Source organism: Balaenoptera physalus, assembly GCF_965194825.1.
Source record: "Balaenoptera physalus genome assembly, chromosome: 13".
Classification (NCBI taxonomy): Eukaryota; Metazoa; Chordata; class Mammalia; order Artiodactyla; family Balaenopteridae; genus Balaenoptera; species Balaenoptera physalus.
The window spans coordinates 40,275,437-40,296,524 of NC_138892.1; the positions used below are offsets into that span (position 1 = coordinate 40,275,437).

General features: G+C 35.4%; 1 protein-coding gene across 2 annotated transcripts in view; it reads right to left on the reverse strand.

Moving 5' to 3' along the window:
• Positions 1 to 16,934, reverse strand: part of SYT1 (synaptotagmin 1) — a 427,179-nt gene extending 410,245 nt beyond the window's left edge. Inside the window, exon 1 of one of the 2 annotated variants that reach the window (XM_082419035.1) lies at positions 16,802 to 16,934. The gene's annotated coding sequence lies outside the window, so the exon portion shown is untranslated. The remainder of the gene's footprint in view (positions 1 to 16,801) is intronic. The other variant, XM_082419034.1, reaches the window with a different exon arrangement.
• Between the last annotated feature and the right edge of the window lie 4,154 nt (positions 16,935 to 21,088).

A 21,088-nucleotide genomic window follows, 5' to 3' on the forward strand; every position in this document is an offset into this window, starting at 1 on the left:
AGATTATGATCTTTTTGAGGACAGTGGTCTCTTTTATTTGCCTCTGCAAGGGAGCTTGGCATATGGGAGATTCTCAGTAAACAAATGAACAGTTAATACCTATAAACCCTACTCATAGAGGTGGCAGGTGAGGCAATTCTCACAGGCCGCATAACACAGTCACGTACACAAGCTCATGTTCAAATACTAGCAGAGACCCTCTACAAAAGGTGCACAAGCCCAGAAACTTATTTTCTGGAATTCAGTGTCTTCCATTCTCCTGTAAATTTTCTAAGTCTCTTTCCAGTATTTCTGATTGTCCCATTTCTGATTCTTTAACAGATCTGTATATCCCCCCTCTTAGGCTGATTTAATCTCTCTTTTGCCTACTGATTTCATTAATTTTCCAGCACAGTCCCTGAATCAGATATGTTTACATCTGGACTCTATTTTTTTTTTCTCAGAAAACTTTCTTTCCCTGGGTCTCATTTATCCTAGACACATCCTGTTCTCCTTCCTGTTTACTTCACTTCACACACTACCTATAATCTCCAACTAGGCTGTGGAACACTCAAGTGCATTAATCACATCTTATTCATCTGAAAAATTCTAATATCGAATTCAGTTACTGTCACTTAGCAAAGGCAGTTCAAATAATCCTTGTGATATTAGCTATTCTTCCTCTCTATATTCCAATTTATATCTTTTAGACCTGTAAGCCCAGAAATATAGGTACCTTTTTTCCCCAGGAAATTTTTCATTTATATCTTGGTTCATAGGCAGATGATTAATTTCAAAGTTATAAAAACATAGTATAAAATTGTAGGCCATTGTTAAGACATTCCATTTCCAAATTAAGAGGCACTGGAGCACATAGGTTAAGAGCCTACAAGTATAAACAAGAATATGCACATAAATGACTACAACCATATGAAAAAGTTTCACGATTGGCTCCTCTTGCATTTAGTGCCCACCTTAAACCAACTACTATGTCTAGGAAAACACAGTCATGTACTTTTATTCATCCTATATTTTGAAGTAGAAAATGTGGATTAAAAGGAAAAAAGTCTCTCAAAGAAAGAAGAAGATCAGCTAAGTCATAGGCACTAATAGAACAGTGAGTTAAGAATGATTTCTACATGTAATTTATTTTCTTAATCAGGAAAAAAAAAGAACTTCCAACAAATGTCACTCAAAAAAAAATCTCCTCAGGAATCACAGAATATAAGTGTTATATGTATTCTTAAAGATCATATAGGTCCGGTATTTTCAAAGTATCCTCATTTACAGAAGCACAAATGAATCTTGACTGAGTATCTACCTCATAGCACATGCTGTCATAGGTGCTGAGAGCCCATGGAGAAGAAAACAGACGTCCTTGACCTAATTAAGGGTGGGGAGGAAACATCGTATAGGTCCAAGCAAAAATATATACAATGTTCAGTTAGGAATAACTTCTGTGCATTAAAAGCAGTTATTTAAATATGTATGAAATATGGAGGGACTTGGTACAGGTATGGCTGCTCTCAGTAAAGTGGTCAAGGTAAGAGGCTCTAAGAAAATGACATTCTCATCCAAATAATGAGAACTGATTGGCCCCGCAAAGATCTAAGGAAGGCGATTTCCAGGTAGAATGGGCAGGGCAAGAGCAAAAGCCCAGAGATGAGACAGTTATGGCTCATGAAGGTAAAATGCTATTATCCAGATCTGCTGAGTTTAAGTCCACTAAATATATGTAAGATTATGATATTTTAGGCTGTGGTTTTCCCTAAGCTAACAAGAAACATGAAGTTACTGGAAATCATGGTGTGTGTGTATGTGTGTGTGTGTGTGTGTGTAATTCTCATCTGTGATGAGAGATAATCTTCATTACAGCCAGCTTAAGTTTGTTGGGTTATGGTTTTCTTTCACTTCTAGAAGCAACTAATTTGTAGGTGATACTCTAGATTTCGTTCTTCCAGTGGCCGTTTAAAAAAGGGTATTGTACAGAGAGGGTGAAATATTTTGAGTGTACAGTGGATATATTTTTGGCGACATCATTTGTCCTGATTTTAAAGCCAATGTCTCCTGTAGTAGACATGGATGGTTACCTTCCTTAGACAGCCTAGCTTTTTTAAAATTAATGATGGAATCTTGGTTATAAGAAATGACACATTTGTCTTATCTATTTAGATAATACTATTTCCTTTTGCAAGGGGTGGGCATTTGATATTGCTCTGGACAAGAGACATGGGGGAATCTGTTGGTAATTTTCTGGAAAAAATTTTGCTCCCCAATCAGAAGAGAAAGCTAACTGAAAAAAAGAGACCACCCTTTTTGGCTGCACACTCTTCTTTCCTTTACCCTGCTTTCTCTGTTGCCACTTGAAGACACGATGCTTGGATGGCTGCACTGGCACTGCACACCTGGAGGCCAGGCCAAGAGACTCTCATAGAGGCTGACCCAGGGTTTTTACAACAATTATCTGCTGAGTGATCTAACTCTGAAGTTAAACTTCATAAACAGACATGGTAAAGTGACAAAACAAATGTCAGTAATATTTATCTTTAAGCAGCTTCTGGTAAGGTGTTCTTTAATTTGCTGCTGAGAGCATCCTACTTAATACAAATCTTCTTTTGATATTTCCATCCCAGTCATTTCTCCTGGGGCCCAGCCTCCTGCACCTAAGAGCCTTTTTGTCATCCCTTGAAAGTCCAATGAGAATCTCGAACCTACTATGTAAAAAATAAAACTCTATTTATCCTCCCTTATTGGATCCTGTTTTGGATCGTCCCCATCATCGTGAATGACTTTACCAAGCTGTTCAAGGCAAAAATCTAGGATAATTTTTAACTTTTTTCCTCTTATTCTCCATAACCAATCTATCAACAGGTCATATAGGTTCTACTTTGAAAATATGTCTCAAGTCTTTTTACTTTTCCCCTTTATACGTCCATGAGCCTAATCAAAGCTACTAACCCTCTGATAGCTTTCTCACCTGCACTGCTGCAATAACCTCCCTCTGGTCTTTCTGCCTGTACTTTTGACACCTAAATATATATTCTCCAAAGAAGTAAGAATGAATTTCTAAAATAGTCAATCATTGCATGGCACTTTCCCACTGAACACCCTCCAATGGTTTCCCATTACACTTGGTAGAAAATCCAAACTCCCCGCCATTTCCCACCAGGCCCTGCGTGACCAGGTTTCCACCTAACTCTTCAGCTTTATCACCAAGCACATCCCTTCCCTCACCCTTCACTGGCCTCCTAGTTATTTTGTCTCCTTGTTCCTTCTACCTTCTCTTTTCCAGGAGACGTTGTCAAGACTCTCTTCCTTGCATCCTTTGGGGTTCTACATAAAGTCGTCTTCTCAGGCCATCTCTGAACAACCTATGTACATTTCACACCCACATACATGTTACACTCATATTTCCTCAACACATGTCACTAACATGTTTTACATTTTATGAGTATATCTTGTTTGTTGTCTGTTTCCCCAGTAGAACGTAAGCTCCATGAGGGCAGGAGTTTGGTTTATTTTGCTCACTGATACATTCCCCAGTACCAGGTATAATGCCTGACACCTTGTAGATGTTCAAGAAATACTTGTTGGATAAGTTAATTGATAAGTGACTGACTGAATGAGGGATGGTGACCAGTCTGACTTCTCGACCAGAGAGGATAGTACTCAGAACAGTAAACTTTGGTTGAATAAATGAACAGTTTGTAGTAGAAGGTGAAACATCCCCCCACAGCTCCATTACCTCTTTCACCTGGCATGATAGCTCAGGGGCTGGCTCTTGTTGAGGATTTTTGCATCTCTGTTCATGAGAGATATTGGTCTGCAATATTCTTTTCTTGTAATGTCTTTCTAATTTTGGTATTAGGGTAACATGGGCCTCAGAATGAGTTAGGAAGAGATTTTAGAGAATTGGTATAATTTCTCTCTTACATGTTTGGTAAAATACACTAGTGAACCCATGTGGGCTTTTTAGGGTCCATTTTATAAATCCCTAATGCAAAGTGACTATTAAACAGTAATTAGGTATGCAGAGTACTATAGGCTCTGGTAAAGTTTTATATCCCATTAAGAGCAGTAGCAGGGGCAGGTCATGTATAGTCCTATGGGTTCTAGTAAGGACCTTATATACTTGTCCGGGATAAGGATATAACTAAATGATATAATAAGTGAGTAAAACAATGAGCCCATAATCCTTGATCTAGCCTGAAAAATCTGTGTTTCCTGATTTTTTTTTAAAAATATCTTAAAAGAATCCAATGTTCTGGGCATAGCCTATGAAATTCTTTAACCAACATGTGATCTCATGATTCCATCAGCCTCAGAACCCTCCTCCTATGTGACAGATATATCTTTCTGTCCAGAAAAAAAGAGTACTATTTAAAATAAAAATATACTTTATGAATGCCTATTTTGCTTGAAGAGGCCACAGACTCATTAAAAGAAACATCTCAGGTCAAAGGAAGCACAGAATGTCATTCTGAGTATCTTAGGGCTGTAGGCTTAGTGCTTTTGAAAAATGTACATAAATATATTCACAAAAGCAAGAAAAAGAAAGAAAGAAAGAAAGAAAAAAAGAAAGAAAGAAAGGAAGAAACATACATTTCAGAAAGTCTGCCTTCACATTTGCCATGATCATGTGATTTTAAAGCCAGTGTCTCCTGTAGCAGACATGGATGGTGTCTGAATTCCCAGTGTTCTTTGAGGAATGCTTCCTGGTGCACAAACCGGCTCTAAAGACAGACTCCAAAATGTGTTAACAAAATACTTTGAACAGCAGCAGCATTTCTGAAATCCAAGGTGACCACAGTGAAGGACGACATTCATTTGAATATAAATTTCAGTACATGAGCTTTTTGAAAAAAAGAAGTTTTGTTATTTCATGATCACACTTTATAAAATTTTAGTATTTACTCATTCTGCATTGTGGTTTTTTTGAAAAAAGAAATATCAGAAACACTGAGGCAGTTTTCCACCTATATTCATTGTGGCATTTTTGGAAAAAAGAAAGCTATGTATTTAATCCTTCATGTGTGTATGGAAAACCACTCATCACAGTCCAGAATCTTATTATAAACAGACATATAAACAAATATATATTCAGTTTCGTGAACTAAATTTCTGCATCCATACCAAGCAAGTGGATGATTTATATTCCACAAGCTAAAAAATGTAGTTTCAGGATATGAATCGAAAGCCTTTCTTACTGTGGAAGAGTGATTCTTCCCTTTTAGAAGAAATCTGAATTTCATTATATACAAAAAAGAACTGTAAGTATTAGAAACCTAATAACTTTTACTCTTCATAGAACTGTTAATTAATACATTTAAATTTTACTTTCTGAACAATAAATAATAGGCAGAGGCAATTTTTAGTCACTACAATGTGTTAGATGAAACTTTGCAAAAATTGTTGTAACCATGTATTTATTTGTTTCATTTTTTTTAAAAAAAGAAAAACTATAAACTTAAAAAATTTTTGGAGAAAACACAATAGATTTATTTGAACTGTCATATGTTCTAAAGTACCAAAGATCTACAAACTAAATGGTGTATTAGAGATACACAAAAAGAAACTGGAATAAATGATAGCAATATAAATTCAACTTTATGGTAAACACAAAGATTATTTTTTATAAGGTCAGATGTATGCATATAAATCATCTTCCCTATTCACCAGAGACATTTCTTTCAGTATAAAAACACAAACTGGGCTTCCCTGGTGGCGCAGTGGTTACGAATCCGCCTGCCAATGCAGGGGACACGGGTTCGAGCCCTGGTCTGGGAAGATCCCACATGCCGCGGAGCAACTAAGCCTGTGAGCCACAACTACTGAGCCTGCGCACCTAGAGCCCGAGCTCCGCAACAAGAGAAGCCACAGCAATGAGAAGCCGGCGCACCGCAATGAAGAGTAGCCCTCACTCGCCGCAACTAGAGAAAGCCACGCTCAGCAACAAAGACCCAATGCAGCCAAAAATAAATAATAAATAAATAAATTAACTTTAAAAATAATAAAATAAAAACACAACCTGTTAGATTTTTGGTTTGAAAGCTCTTGCCTGTATAGAAGAAACTGGTGGCAAAACACTACCCTGCCCATTCACAACATAATGCAATCAGAGAAGATTAAATAAGTATAAGACAGTAGTCCATGTGAAAAGCAGGCAAGAGTCCATACAATTTTTAAAGTTTTATGTAATTTTTCCTCCCTTTGTGTTCTTTTAAATTTTCTCCTTCCCCCAAAGGTGCTTTTAAAAACAAAAGAACAAGGGTGTCGGTAAGCAAAAATAGATTAATGTAAATTTTCCTAACCACAGAGAATTTCTATTGGATGAACACTTTTGGAAATTATTTCCTTTGTTGATTTCAGTAGATTCTGTAAGACATTTTGCATCCAAAATAAACTTGAACCATAATGACCATAAATCAGTTTATAAGCCTTATTCAAGGGTCTAAATTATAAAACTGAATTATAAAACAATTTCCTTACATTTATACTCAGAAGTAAAACAGCAGTAGATAAAACCTCCAATATTTTTAGAATTAAAGGTTCTAAAACAACATAAAGAATTTATTATCTGTCCTCCACCTGGAATGTTCCCATTTTATGAAGGGGGTTTGTGAGGGATGGTGAACGGGCTAAGTGTATCTGTGTAGGAGCACTTCCTTGAATACCATCACAGAATGATCATTTCTCCTTCTATACAACATCAAAACAACCACGAAACCCAAACGATTAATCTGGTCATTCTCTGGACTTGGCTGCCATCTTGACAGGAGTTATTTTGGAAACGGATTTTTTTTTTCGGGGGGAAGATTATGTTTTTGGACACTCCTGTTGCTCATTCCGTGTAATAACAAAGTCATAAAATAACTTATCACCTAGAAACTTGTAATGTTGTGCTTCTACTTCAGGAAACCTTCAGGTCGATTACCCTAAGCCTTCCAAATACAGTGTCAAAACTTATCTATCAATATAAATATATGAGAATTGGGAAGTGTTATAAACATGTATTTCTTTACTGTCAGGCAGAACTGTACAAAAATTTTCACAAAAGACAAATTCCTGTCTTTTCAATAAATTCAAGAACAGAATTTTAGCATTCTCTTCTGTAGAACATCACATCCTCTCATCTGCTATTCTTTCCGACAATTTAAACACATTTCTCCCTTTTGGGCCTCGGTGTCTGACATTTCTTGTAATGGCCTATATTTACTTTAAATCTACATCTGATGCTTCTCTTTTTCTCATTTTCACATCTTGAAATTTCTTTAGTCTTTTCTGACAAGGTGATGTCTCAAACCTTAAATAATTTTGGTTTTGTTGCTGTTTCTAAATTTCTTTTAATTCTTTTATTTTTAAATATATTTTATTGAAGTATAGTTGATTTACAATGTTGTGTTAGTTTCTGCTGTACAGCAAAGTGATTCAGTTATGCATATATATTATTTTTCATATTCTTTTCCATTATGGTTTATTACAGGATAATGAATATAGTTCCCTCTGTTAAATCTTTATTTTTAATTTTTATTAGATAAGAGTTGATTTATACTGTTGTGTTAGTTTCAGGTGTACAGCAAAATGAATCAGTTATACATATAGATATATCCATTCTTTTTTAGATTCTTTTCCCATATACGCCCTTACAGAGTATTGAGTAGATTTCCCTGTGCTATACAGTAGGTCCTTATTAGTTATCTGTTTTATATATAGTAGTGTGTATATGTCAATCCTTGTATTAGTTCTTGATGTTGTGTTTCAATTATGGATCTAAATTAGAACTAGGCTCTCTAATACAGTGATCTGTCCAGCATTATTCTTATGTTTCTATTTGAATATCTTAGAATAATGCTGGTTTTTAATAGTAGCATATTGCCAGCTCTTCAGCTGTTTTAAACCAAAAACTCCATCTAATTTTCTACATATTTGATAGCAAATTTTAATTCGCCTTTGCAGTATGTTCCTTTCATGAATATGTTTTAATACTTTCCTATTAAATTCATCCTTTATGTTTCCTAATTTCTGATCATCATAATAAATAAACACATTAGCTTCAAGAATTAAATAGAATGAGAATGTTTATATGTCATTGTATGGCTAGGATGTTCTGAGTTTTTAATTATCTTAGTAAATTCTGTCCAGGGCATAAGAAAACATCACAGGCACAAGAAGGGGTATCATTGATTTGTGAATGTTCTATCTAATTTAAGGGGTAGATAAGGTACTAATGCAAATTTCTTTGTCTTAGTATTTAGTCTGTCTCTAGTTCTTAAGGCTTTGTCCTGGGTAAAAACACACTCTTGCTAAACCGCTCAGTCATTAGGTCTGCTCCTGTGCTAGAATTCCCTCGTGCCCTTCCATCTCCTTCACAGAGTCACTTTATTACATGAAGACGTTGTTAATGATCATAAGCTGCCTGGCAAGAACTTACTTCAATTACCCCTACAGTCTTTTTTCTTTATCTCTAGCTCAGCTATCCTATATTTACTAAGTGTGCTTGGCACAAAGATGGTTTATAGGTTTAACTATTGATTATTTATATATCTCTCACACTATTACAGAATAGTTGAGCAAGATAAGCATTTACATGTGTACACATTTAAATGTCTGGATGTGCATTTTGAAATGCAATAGTTTACATTTAATGATGGGTCAAGAATGGTAACAATGATTTTAGGAGAACATAAAGATTTTACATTTGAAGTTCCTGTTCAGAAGAATGGCAATGTTACAGACTAGCTAACTGAAGAAGTAAATGATCAGGACAGTGCAGTTTCTGTATTTTAGGCCACTTAACTGTCTATCAAAAAGGCACCTCTCTGATGCTATTAAAATTTCAACCTTTTGACATATAAAGATATGTCAGCAATGAACTTGGTCTGTAACAATACGCCATTGATGATGTCTTTTTTAAAAATCATTATTTATTTATTTATTATTTATTTTTGTCTGCGTTGGGTCTTCGTTGCTGTGCGCAGGCTTTCTCTGGTTGCTGTGAGCGGGGGCTACTCTTCGTTGTGGTGCGTGGGCTTCTCATTGTGGTGGCTTCTCTTGTTGTGGAGCACGGGCTCTAGGTATGCGGACTTCAGTAGTTGTGGCACACAGACTCAGTAGTTGTGGCTTGCGGGCTCTAGAGTGCAGGCTCAGTAGTTGCGGCACACGGGCTTAGTTGCTCCGCGGCATGTGGGATCTTCCCGGACCAGGGCTCGAACCTGTGTCCCCTGCGTTGGCAGGAGGATTCTCAACCACTGCACCACCAGGGAAGCCCGGTGATGTCTTTTTAGTTTAGTGAATCCTAGAATAACCAAGTTTTCAAGGCTGAAAACCAGGGTTTCACCAAAATGCAGATAATATATATTTTGTTACTCAAAATTATTTATGAGTGTTGAACTTCTTTAATCATTTTCTGAAAAAGTACATTGATTTTGCTGTCATTATTGAAAAAATAGTTTATATAAATATGGAATATAAATATGGAACTTGTTAGTTATTTCCCTTCAACACATGAAATTATTTTTTACACTGTCATCTTGTCTATTGTAGTTGACGAGATATCTATTATTTTTTCCTTGCTCCTTTATATGTTATTTGTTTTAATTGATTTTTAAGATCTTTGCATTATCTTTGGAGTTCTGTGGCTTTGTTAAAATGTCTATGTTTGAATTTGTTTTTCTTTATCTGGTTTGTGGCTGGGAATGATTTTCTATATGGTATTAATGGTTTTCTTCAAATATGGAAAATTCTCAGCTATTATCTTGTAACTAACCATCTAGAATTCCTAATAGATATTGGTGTGCTTTCTCATTTTATTCCTCTATGTTTCTTAAGTTTTCCATCTCTTAACATTCTGTGCTCATTCTAGAAAATTTCTTCAGATGTAATTCACAGTCCATTAGTATCGTCTTAGGTCATTTCTCTTCATCCTAAAAGTTTTCATTAAATTTTTTAATTTGAAAACTATATTTTTCTTTTCTATGAGTATTTGGTTCTTTTTCAGATCTGCTAATCTGTTTTCATAGTGTCTTACTGTTGGTTTCTATTTCTTCCTTCTTTGCTTTTATAATTTTTTAAATGATTAGTTTATGCTTTTTTTCATATTGTTATGCTATCTCAAAACTTTAGGATTTGAATGCTCTTGCTTATGGTGCCTCATTATGCTTTGTTATGTTGGATAATTCTCATGTGTGGTTTTATCATTATTCATTTAATTGTAAACTCATTTTAGTTTTTTTTTTTTTTCTTAAAGAGTCCTGTGTGCCCTGGTTCAGACATGTTTCCATACAGAATTGTAGGTTCCCATTAGTTTATATAAATTACATTTGGAGGATTCATGCACTGTGAATAATATACATTCAAGCCCCATACTGACATATGCCAAAGCCTGGTGTTTTGATTTGTCACAGTAGAACTATTTTTTTCCCTGTATTTCATCTAGATTCCTAGGCAGATGAGCTCTAGTCACTTCCCTGGATCAGTGGGTGCAATTTTCTTGCTGCTTCATCAAGAAGGAAGCAGCTCTTCGCTGATCCTGAATTTATGTGAGAATTTCAGTTCCAGATCTCGAACCTGCTTAGACCCAAGTCCTGTAGTCATTAGAGACTTGATAAGGGACCGACCTCTCCCTACTCAGTCATGACATCAGCTCTTCGTCTTTCTACTCTGCCTTCGAGCTCTCTTTCTTTTCTGACCCTTGAGGATTTTCAGGGTTTTAATGTGTTGTTGATCTACATATTTAGAAATATTTATAGTGATAATACTATAGATATGTATGTATGAACAAGAGGTGGTAAATGCCTCATCTCAGATATGAAATGAATTAGTAATCAGTGATTAACCTAGAGACATACAGTGAAATGAGACGAAGCTTCACATAGTTCTGTGTGAATTTCACAATGTTAGGAAAAGTATATCTTTCCGGAGTTCATTATTATCGCACCCGAAACAATTTTATGTCCTTCAACATATCCCCCTGTGACCTCACATTCTTACTGGGTTTTGAAAATATCCTTTCATCTATTTTATACATTTCCTTCTGGCTCAGTTTTTCTAGAAGATTCTATCAAGTTCTCTTTGATGTTCCTGTGAACTGTATTATTCTCCTGGGTATATATGTTTAAGATATGTTTAGCTGCACATTACTTAGGGGGTTTAATGTATGGCAAAGTGAAGATTCTTTAAATGCCTTAAAATTGGCAAAAATATTTTCAAATAAAAAAGATAATCAACCCTAAATAAACTAATGAGAGCAATACAACTTTTGCTTTCATTAAATTACAATAAAAAGTATTAATTTCTCCACAAAATATTTTTAAACTGAAATAAGTATCAGCATAAGCAAATATAAAAATCATTTTTATTATTAGAGTGGTTCTACTCTCATTAAATGTTGCATTTTAATGTTATTAGTTTATTTTTAAGTGATAATAAGTGTAAAGAAAATTGTTAAGAATTAATGTCCAATTTCTATAACTTTTTCAGGCTATTGGTTTATCTCTTCTTAAATAGTGTACACATTCTCAGAAATTGCTATATATTCTTTTCTTATCATCTATTTCCTGAATTACATCCAATATCTTCAAGTAGGTAATTTTCCTTCCTATTACCACAATGAATTCTCGAAAGTCTATTCTTTTATATTGACTAGATACACACAATCCTTACTGAATTTAAAAGTGGCTAGTCCAATTTCATCCATAGTGAAGTTACTTTGCCAGACAGAACGACAGAGCAAAAGATTTATTCTGATGTGTCCCAGAACAGGACACTTAGTCACTGGGAAATGTAATTAAGAAAAATCTCAGGATCAGAAACGATGCCTTTGGTGGCCTGGGTTGTGGGGTATTAGATTCCACAATGGCCACAGTGTAGCCACCGTGGCATTACTTAGGCCTAGCTTTATGGATTAGATTTCTCAGGCAATATAGCTTTATCTAATATGCAAATTTATACATTTCATTTAAGGAGGTGTAAAGACTAAAAAGACTTAAAGTAAGTGGATCAGATTGATTTTAGTGCATAACTGACAACAGTAAGAATCAGTGAGATTAAAAAGAGTAGGATCATTGACTGGAAACAACTTGGAGGAAACAAAAGCAGAGAAGAATATGATTAGAGTTACTGGATGACCACTATTTTAGTGGGTCTGAATATTTATGTGTTTGTTTCTTGTTAATAGTCTGCCTCTCCACTAACATGAAATCTCCATAGAACAGGGGTCTGGACACAGGGCTTGGAAGACTGACTGGCATAGGAAGTGCTGACTGGCATAGGAAGTGTGAACCCAGGCTCCATGATGAACAAGGTTTGTTGGGCTAAGGGAAAGTAGAGGACGAAGATATACTGATTGAAAACCTAAGTGTAGGAAACATCAAACAAGCTTATATGTGAAGATAACTGGTGATATAGGACTGGTCAAGCAATTCTGAAGTATCACTTCAAAGGGATGAGGGAACAAAAGCAATTGGGAAATTCAAACAAGGCTGAGTGGCAATACCATTGTTGTCTCATTAAGCCCAGGTTTTCCTAGTAGTTTTTGAAAGCTGTGAAGTAGAGATTGAGATAACTCAACCCAGGCATTGACCATTCTTGTCCTAAGACTCATTTGAATGTTGCCAATATTCCATCTTACCCTTTACTCTTGTTTCTTGAGAATGGAATGGAAAAGAAGGGTGTTTTACATTTAAAAATCTCTTTAAAACTTTCTTCAATTGAAGATGAACCATTTTTTTTTTCCAAGTGGAATTTCCAGAGTGAAGAGGGATTTTAGGAGCCTACATGATAACTTCTGTTGTGCCTCAACCTCAACGGTAATAGAGATTCTGGAAACTTTTCTTTTAGACATTTTATTTTACTAAAAATTAGAACTGATGAAATATTACAGGCCCTTTTTCTAGGAAAGGTATCTAACTTCTTGTTTCTTACACTGCAGATTAGCCTAGTAGCGAGGCTTGACTAAAACAAGAGATGCTAACTATTACAGGCCTTTATTTTGAAATTATCAATTTTTCTTTGAATGAAGAATTTTAGTTTGTTTGCTCTTCCATTTCCATTTCCATGGAAATGGAAATGGCATTTCCATCTACCATTTGTTCCTTAGGTTAAATGAAGGTAAAGGGGACTCAGAGCTGCTAAGACTTCCTTGACATCCAAAGAACAGAGGAAGAATAAGACAGATATGCCCTTACTTGGGCCTCATTCCCTGGGTTATTCAGACTCCTGTCCTCCATGCCAGGTACAGGTGCTTCCTGTTTTTTCAAACCATCCAAATTTAATGAATAGAAAAGAAAGAGAAATAGTAAAACAGAAAATACTAAAATTCAAATGGAACAAAATATTTTTTTTGGTCTAATGTCTGGGCTAAAAGTAGCAAATTTAGCAAAGTGCCTAAAACACAGTAGATATTCAAGAAATATTTGGCAAATTAAAGAAACACCTGTAGGGGTAAATGCAGCAAATAGGTAAACTTGATCCAATTGAACATGATGCTGAACTTTTTGAAAGACACAGAGGATAGAATTCCTTAGAAAATGGGGTACAATAAAACCTTGAGTGGCGGCTTGAGTCATTCAGAGAAAAAGCTGTTGGTAGAAGGCTATGAGATCACCAGTTCTCTCTTTCCATTATTCCTTGGTGTCCATTGAATTAGCATTCATGCTCGCTGTCTCTGCTTAAACACTTCCTCTATTCATCTGCTTTCTAAATGGATGTGTACCTATAATATGTATCTATTCATTTAAAAATAACTGAATGCACCTGTTTCCTTGAGCTATAAACATGAACATTAATGAGCATCCTGTCTATTTAATAGTTTAATACTGCTTGGCAACCTGTATTTGAGACCACTTGCCCCTCAAGCTCTATCTCTGGCCTGCATCTCTTCCCTCCATCTACTTATCCTCTGCTCAGGAGAATACTGCTCATGTTATAACCAGTTTCTCTGTGTTTTACAAAAACATCCTACCCTCTCTTTCAGTTTCTCATTTACTTTATAACCAAACTTGTTTTTCTTTAGTGTCGATATTCAAAGTAAATAAGAATTTTTAAAAATATTTTGTTCAATTGATTTACTTTTTAGAATCACATAGTATTGTTTTCTACTATTTTCCACTTTACAGCTCTATTTTTTTTTTTTTTTTACAAATCATATAATTTGACTATAATTTTGTGGATTTAAAAAAATTGAATGTGAGCATCTAACATCATTTATAACATCGTTTCTGTGTGAAAACATTTTGAGTTCTAAACATTTAACTTATAAATTAAACTTTTGAAATACAATCCAATTGAAATTAGTGCCTGCCTGTATTGTAAATGTGATTTTTAAAACCAGTTGAAAACCAAGAATATTTTTATTTATAAAAAGATTCATATGAATTTGGAAGATAATTATTCCAACTATTTTAGGACACATTTATTTTATAAAGTAAGTACACCTGAAAACCTAAAGATTTTGAGCATTTTCGCCTTTTAGACCCTTGTCTCAGTGGATTCTACAAGATAGTAAGCAAGAATTAATTTTATGGGTCAAACAGTCTCTGCAGTTTTCCTACTAAATCTAATGTTACTTTTTGCTCTCATTCAGTGCCAGAGGTAATCACAATATTCTGTCTTTTCATGGTTCAGAAGAAAGTTCTTTGTCCCTTCTAACTTAAATGTATACTTCAGAGTTTGGCATATTAAGTTGGCAAACTGTCTGACATTTTTGCATTAAAAATAAAGCTATGAGGAAATTCCCTTACTAAAATTAGATAAAAGAAAAATATTCACTTATGAATAAATGGGGTACCCTTAGCCAAAAGGTTTTACTTAGTTGTACCAATAAATTATCTTTTGAAAGTCTGACACCCTCAGGAGTTGTATGAGTAGAAACCGTAACAGAAGTACAGGCTGGAATTCTTAAAGAAGTGATGCTTATTAGACATATCTAATATTGAAAGAATGACTTGATATTTAGAAAGCTTTGTAAAACTAAAGATTTAAATGTGAAAATAATAATTGTAGAAATTATGAATTTAATACCCTTTACTATGAGATCATTTATTATTTGGCAACTTTGGGAAACTTTTCAATTGATAGACATTCATACCCTTAACATCTTTAACATTTAATTTCTAATCTCAAAATGTTTACGACTCAAATGAAAGGGGAAAGAAACAGTCTAAAGTCCTTTGTACACTCCTAGGAAATAAAAATATGTAGGAAAAAATCAAAATCCTAATTTATTTTCAATATTTTAATATTAATTATATGTCTATAGCTTTAAAATGTTTTCCTCTTGGCTGTTTCCTTACTGTCATATTGTAGAGTAGTGGTTTTTAAACTTTGGAGTGCATTGGGATGATCTGATATACATATTTAAAATGCTGGTTCTAAAGTCCATTCCCAAAGATTCTGACTAAGTACGTCTGGCATGGAACCCAGGAATAGATATTTTCTTAGGTTGGCTTCAGGTTACATTTTGAGATGTTTCTCAAAATATTTGCAGAGTAGAAGATGAAATTGTTTCTAAAATGCAAAGTAGAAGAGTATAAAATGGTAATATTTTAAGAACTGTATGGTAAGAACCACACTGTCATATAATCAGCTGTGCCTTTCATTATAAAATGATTGAAATAACCATTATATATTAGCAGTGACAATTATTGCCTAAGAAAGAAACTTTTGATTCTAGGTAATATGCACTTTCAGAACCACTTCATTTGTTTTAATAATCTATGTAAGGAGATTATAAAAATTAGCAAAAAACATGTTTCAGCAATAACAACTGTGATCCTGTAAAATCATACTGCATCAGAGATAAGAGAAACTTCCAGCATTCAAATGGTTCATTCCCCAAAGGTGAAGAACTGTGTTATAACACAAGCCTACTGGACAGATTTATTTAATGAGATGGTGAATCTATAGGAGTGTAGAGTTGGTTTATTTCTGTATGAGTTTAGTATCGGAGACCTATTGTAGCCAGCTTCCTCAGGAAGAAACTAAGATGCAAATAGCAGAATAAATTTCAAGACACGGCCTCATACTATAACATTATTTCTCCTGTATACAATGAGAATCATGTGAAAGACGATTCTTTAGAAATCCAAAACTTCAGTAACATGAGACTCCCAATAATGATTAGTGAGATAATTTAATCACCTCCAATTTACTTCAGAGAATTGTGGTTATGCCGAGTGAAAGGGTGTTAGAAATGACAGACCAAAGAAGCAATTTGATTGGTTAATGAAGAGTCTAAGAATGATAATTTAATTTGACGGAATTCATTAGTTGGGACATTCAAGCAGATACTCTACAACCCCAATTATGTACTCTAACATATGTAATAGTCACAATGTGATATATGTACTTCATTGTTGAATTAGGCATATAGGAAAGAGTAAGGCATAGTATGGCACAAAGAAACATCAGCCTGAGACAAATCTGCCTCCACTCCCACCCCTTACCCAATATTGTTGCTAATTTATCATCTATACAGCAGGGCACAAAAGCACAGAGGAAGATGCTATGACATATTCTTTTAGAATGCAAGGCTGCTCAAGATCATCTACAGATAATGAACCATGACAACTTTGGATTTGATGAAGTACAAAACGAGAGTGGGAGAAAGCAAAAATGTTATATAAGTGGCCAGTGCCCCATCAACTAAACTAGCACGTCAAGGGCGTTAATACTAGTAATACTTTCAAAAGACATGACAAATACTAAACATTCTTTTGAAGTAAGAGATACAGTCCTCCAATTTTCCACACAAATGCATTTTTCTCCCACATATCACAAGTTCATCAACAAAACATATCAAAGTTTCTGGTTTTTTTCCACGTACCTTACTTAGTTGCAATGAAATTTCCAGGAATGAAGCAATAGGCAGGTGAATGGTCTCCAATTCAAAGCCAGGTGTTTGTCAAGCTCTTGCTAGTTCTTGTTTTCCTTGAGAGAAAGAGAAGAATGGAAAAAATTCATAAAAATGCTGGCCTGCAACTCTGCACCCGCCTTTGCTACTGAGTGTGTATATAGACTTTTGCTGATGTGGCCCATTCATTATTCACATCCAGCTCTAGCTTCCTCATTTCCTGGTTGCGCTACGTGCTACAGGCTAAGAACCAAGAGGTATGAATCATGTGGACATAAAGAAAAATCTAGAAGAAGAAATGTTTCAAGAAAGCAACTTTTTTTCCTATTTCTTCTGACATAGCCTGTTCTATGGCATTGCTCCGTAGAGGAGAAAGTGCATGTGCCACCACAGAAGGCACCCAGTGGAATTACCACCCAGGGGGATTATCTCTAAGCAATTCCTACTTTGTTTTGCTAACACGACTCCTTGTTTAGGATACTGGAGTGCTGTCCTTCTCTGGCAGTGTTCCCTCACATTTTAGAATTATTGAAAAGCTAACTGAGTCTATTTTGATTTGTGAATCTCTTTGCAAGCAACAGCAGCTGCAGCCGTGCTAATAAAAAAGAAAGGCATTGTTATGTACCTAGGAAGGACATTGAAATACTGCACATACAAAAACATCTGAGTTGTGGAGGAGGTCTATCAAATATTCTAATAGTTCCCTTTCTTCCTTGCTTCCTTTGCCCTTTTCTTCTCCCTCCTTTCTTTTCCATTCTTTTTTCTTTTATTCTTTCTGTTTTCTTTAATATACTCTTTTATTGAATTTATTTATTCTTAGATACAGAGCAACCTATGGTACTATCTTATATTTGAGATTTTAAAATAATGATTTTAGAATATGGAATCTCAAAAACACTAAAGTAACAGAATTCATCCACAAATGCAGAAACTCACATAGGGAGACTTTAAGTTATCAGCTGCATCTTGTAGCTCCAATTAAGAATGGAGGCTTTGCAGATTCCAGCAGCTCTGATTCTAATCAGACCATTCTGCTCTCTTTACAGCTGAAGTTTCAGTTTTCTGGAGGAAGCTAACACGGCAACACCCTGTTATTTGAGGATTCAAGTTTTCCTACTTCAGGATAAATGAATACACAATCTCCTGCAGCTTTCATTATATTCTGAATAGAATTTTTACAGTTCCTCTGAAGTTATTAAGGAGTCCTCTTTGCCAACTAATGGACCAGAATCGTTCTGGCATAAATCCGTGTAGGAAAATCTTTTGGGGGTTTCCTGGGCTTGGGAAAACCTTAGTTGTTGGTTTAAAGGAGAAGATGCTGCATAAGACAGTGTAATTCCCTGAGTGGTTTCTGAGCTCCATTTTGCCTGGCTGAGATAGACAAGTTAAGGTTGACTCCAGCTCAGGCTATTTCCATTATAGGTACTTATTTATAATCTGTGATTCATTCAATGAATATTAATTGAGTGTCTATTGTGGACTTTTTGTTGGCCAGGTTTTGGGGCTAAAAAATGAAAAAGTATAGTTTCTTGCTTCTGAAAGAATTGGTGAGACAGGTAAGGAAATAAAATAAATTATTACTACAAATAGATAAGTGTCACAATGGAGATGTAGGATATGGTAGGCGTCGATAAAGGATTCTTCCCATCCTCTAGGAGAATTCTAAGTTCTCATGTGGAATGAAGCAGAAAACATCACGAACACTGTGTGTTTATGCACATCTATGTGTGTGCCCTTCACACACACGTGAAGTAAGAGGATAAAACAATAAAGTCCTGATCTATGTCACTCCCTGGAATTATTTAATAGTTTACACAACAGTGGCTTTTCACAATTGGATCTTCTTTTCAACAATGGTTCCAAGCATAAAATGACTTTTCCCACCAGAAAGCATTAAAAACCTCTTTCCCATAGCTACAGGTCCCAGAAAGTATCTGATTTCTCAGATCACAGCCCCCAGGGTCATTTTCTAAATGTTGGTGAGAATACATGAGTTAGTAATATATAGCCATTTTGGAAGCCAAATAGCAAAGATTAAAAAACATCTGTCATTGGAGCTATGAGCCTACAAGCAAGCAGTAGACTTCCAGCAGAGTCTGGGGCAGGAACAGTATGCAACACAGATTTAAAAACAAAAGATTCAACTAGAATTATTTAGCTCAGTCACATGGTTTAAAAGGATATTACCAGCTCCCACCAGAACCCACTTTACAATGTGTTACATAAAACCATGGGTTGTAAACCTAAGACATTTTTTATACAAATTCATTCTTTCTCTCAGAAGTGATTTTCTAAATGCTTATTCATGTCAGGCAGGGTGCAAGACACTGAACGCTCACTGGCAAAGGAGACAAACGGCTGCCTCTAGTGCCCACCTCACCTCGCCCCATGGAGACTGCAGGCTAATGAAAGAGAGAGATGATAAAAACATACATACAGAGCATGTGTCATTACATACTTTACATGTAATAAATTCCAAAAAGGACAGGTAAAGATGCTGGGAAAGTGAGATCAGGGGAGCTTCATCCAGAATTGGCTTCCTTGCAGAAATCACATTCAGGAATTAGCTGGATTTACGGGTAGGATGGGGTAAAGGGGTAGATTCAAAATACGACAATATATGTGTAAAGTCCTGAGCTCCGTATGCTTGAGGAACAAGGACGACAAAAAGGGTCAATGTGATTGAAATGTAGTGAGTATGGAGAGGTATGGGGGTATCAAGGCTGGAGGCAGGCATGGGGCAGCCTCTGATGAGGGTTCTAGGTGAGGGGACCCTGGAAGCCACTGAAGCATCGACTCCCTTTAGTTACTCTTTGGATAATGGATTGGGGTGAGGATATTTATCACTATTTAAAAAACAACAACTGTCTTTTACCTATTCTTAGGAGTGAAATTTCTCATATTGATTTAAAAATTAATTTTCTGACTCCCTGATGTTGAATAAGTCTAGGTTTATTTATTCTCTTAACTCTTCAGTAATGCTGTATTTTTCTTCCCAGTACTTATCATTACGCTACATATATGCTTGTCTGTTTCTTCCTGGCACCACGACCACCTCTTCAAAAATCTGTAAGAGCTCGAGGTTTTTTCAGTTTGGTTCATTGATGCGTATCTAGTGCCTAGAACATCATTTGGCTACTATTCTATACAGTCGTAGCTCAACAAATACATGTTGAATGTATAAATGAATGGATAATTTAGAAAACTGTCTCCTGATGCTAGCAATCATTTACTATTATTTTTATCCCTAAGTTACTTTCATGCCAGGTCAGCTTTGCATGCTAATGTAGAGCTTATTAGACTAATAAAATATGCTCCTGGTGATTCGTCATTAAAAACATTATTTGTAAATATACAAACAGCTCATATAACTCAATAACAACAACAACAAAAAAACCCAATCGAAAAAGGGGGCAGAAGACTTAAACAGATATTTCTCCCAAGAAGACATACAGATGGCCAACAGGCACATGAAAAGATACTCAACTTCACTAAGTATTAGAGAAATGCAAATCAAAACTACAATGAGACATCACCTCACACCGGTCAAAATGGTCATCATGAAGAAGTCTATAAGTAATAAATGCTAGAGAGGATGTGGAGAAAGGGAACCCTCCTATGTTGTTGGTAAGAACGTAAATTGGTGCATCTACTACGGAAGACAGTATGGAGGTTCCTTAAAAAACTAAAAACAGAGTTGCCATATGATCTAGCAATCCCACTCCAGGGCATATATCCGGAGAAAACTCTAAATTGAAAAGATACATGCACCCCAATGTTCATAGCACCACTACTTACAATAGCCAAGACATGGAAGCAACCTAAATGACCATCGACAGATGAATGGATAAAGAAGATACTACCGTATCAACTGAGTGGAATACCACTCAGCTATGAAAAAAGAATGAACTAATGCCATTTTCAGCAACATGGATGGACCCAGAGATTATCATACTAAGTGAATAAGTCACGAAAAGATAGACAAATATCATATGATATCACTTATATGTGGAATCTAAACTATGATACAAATGAACTTATTTACAAAACAGAAACAGACTCAAACATAGAAAACAAACTTATGGTTACCAAAGGGGGTGGGGAGGGATAAATCAGGAGTTTCGGATGAGCAGATACAAAGTACTATATATAAAACACATAAACAACAAGGTCCTACTGTATAGCACAGGGAACTATATTCAATATTCTATAATAAACCATAATGGTAAAGAATATGAAAAACAATATATATATGTATAC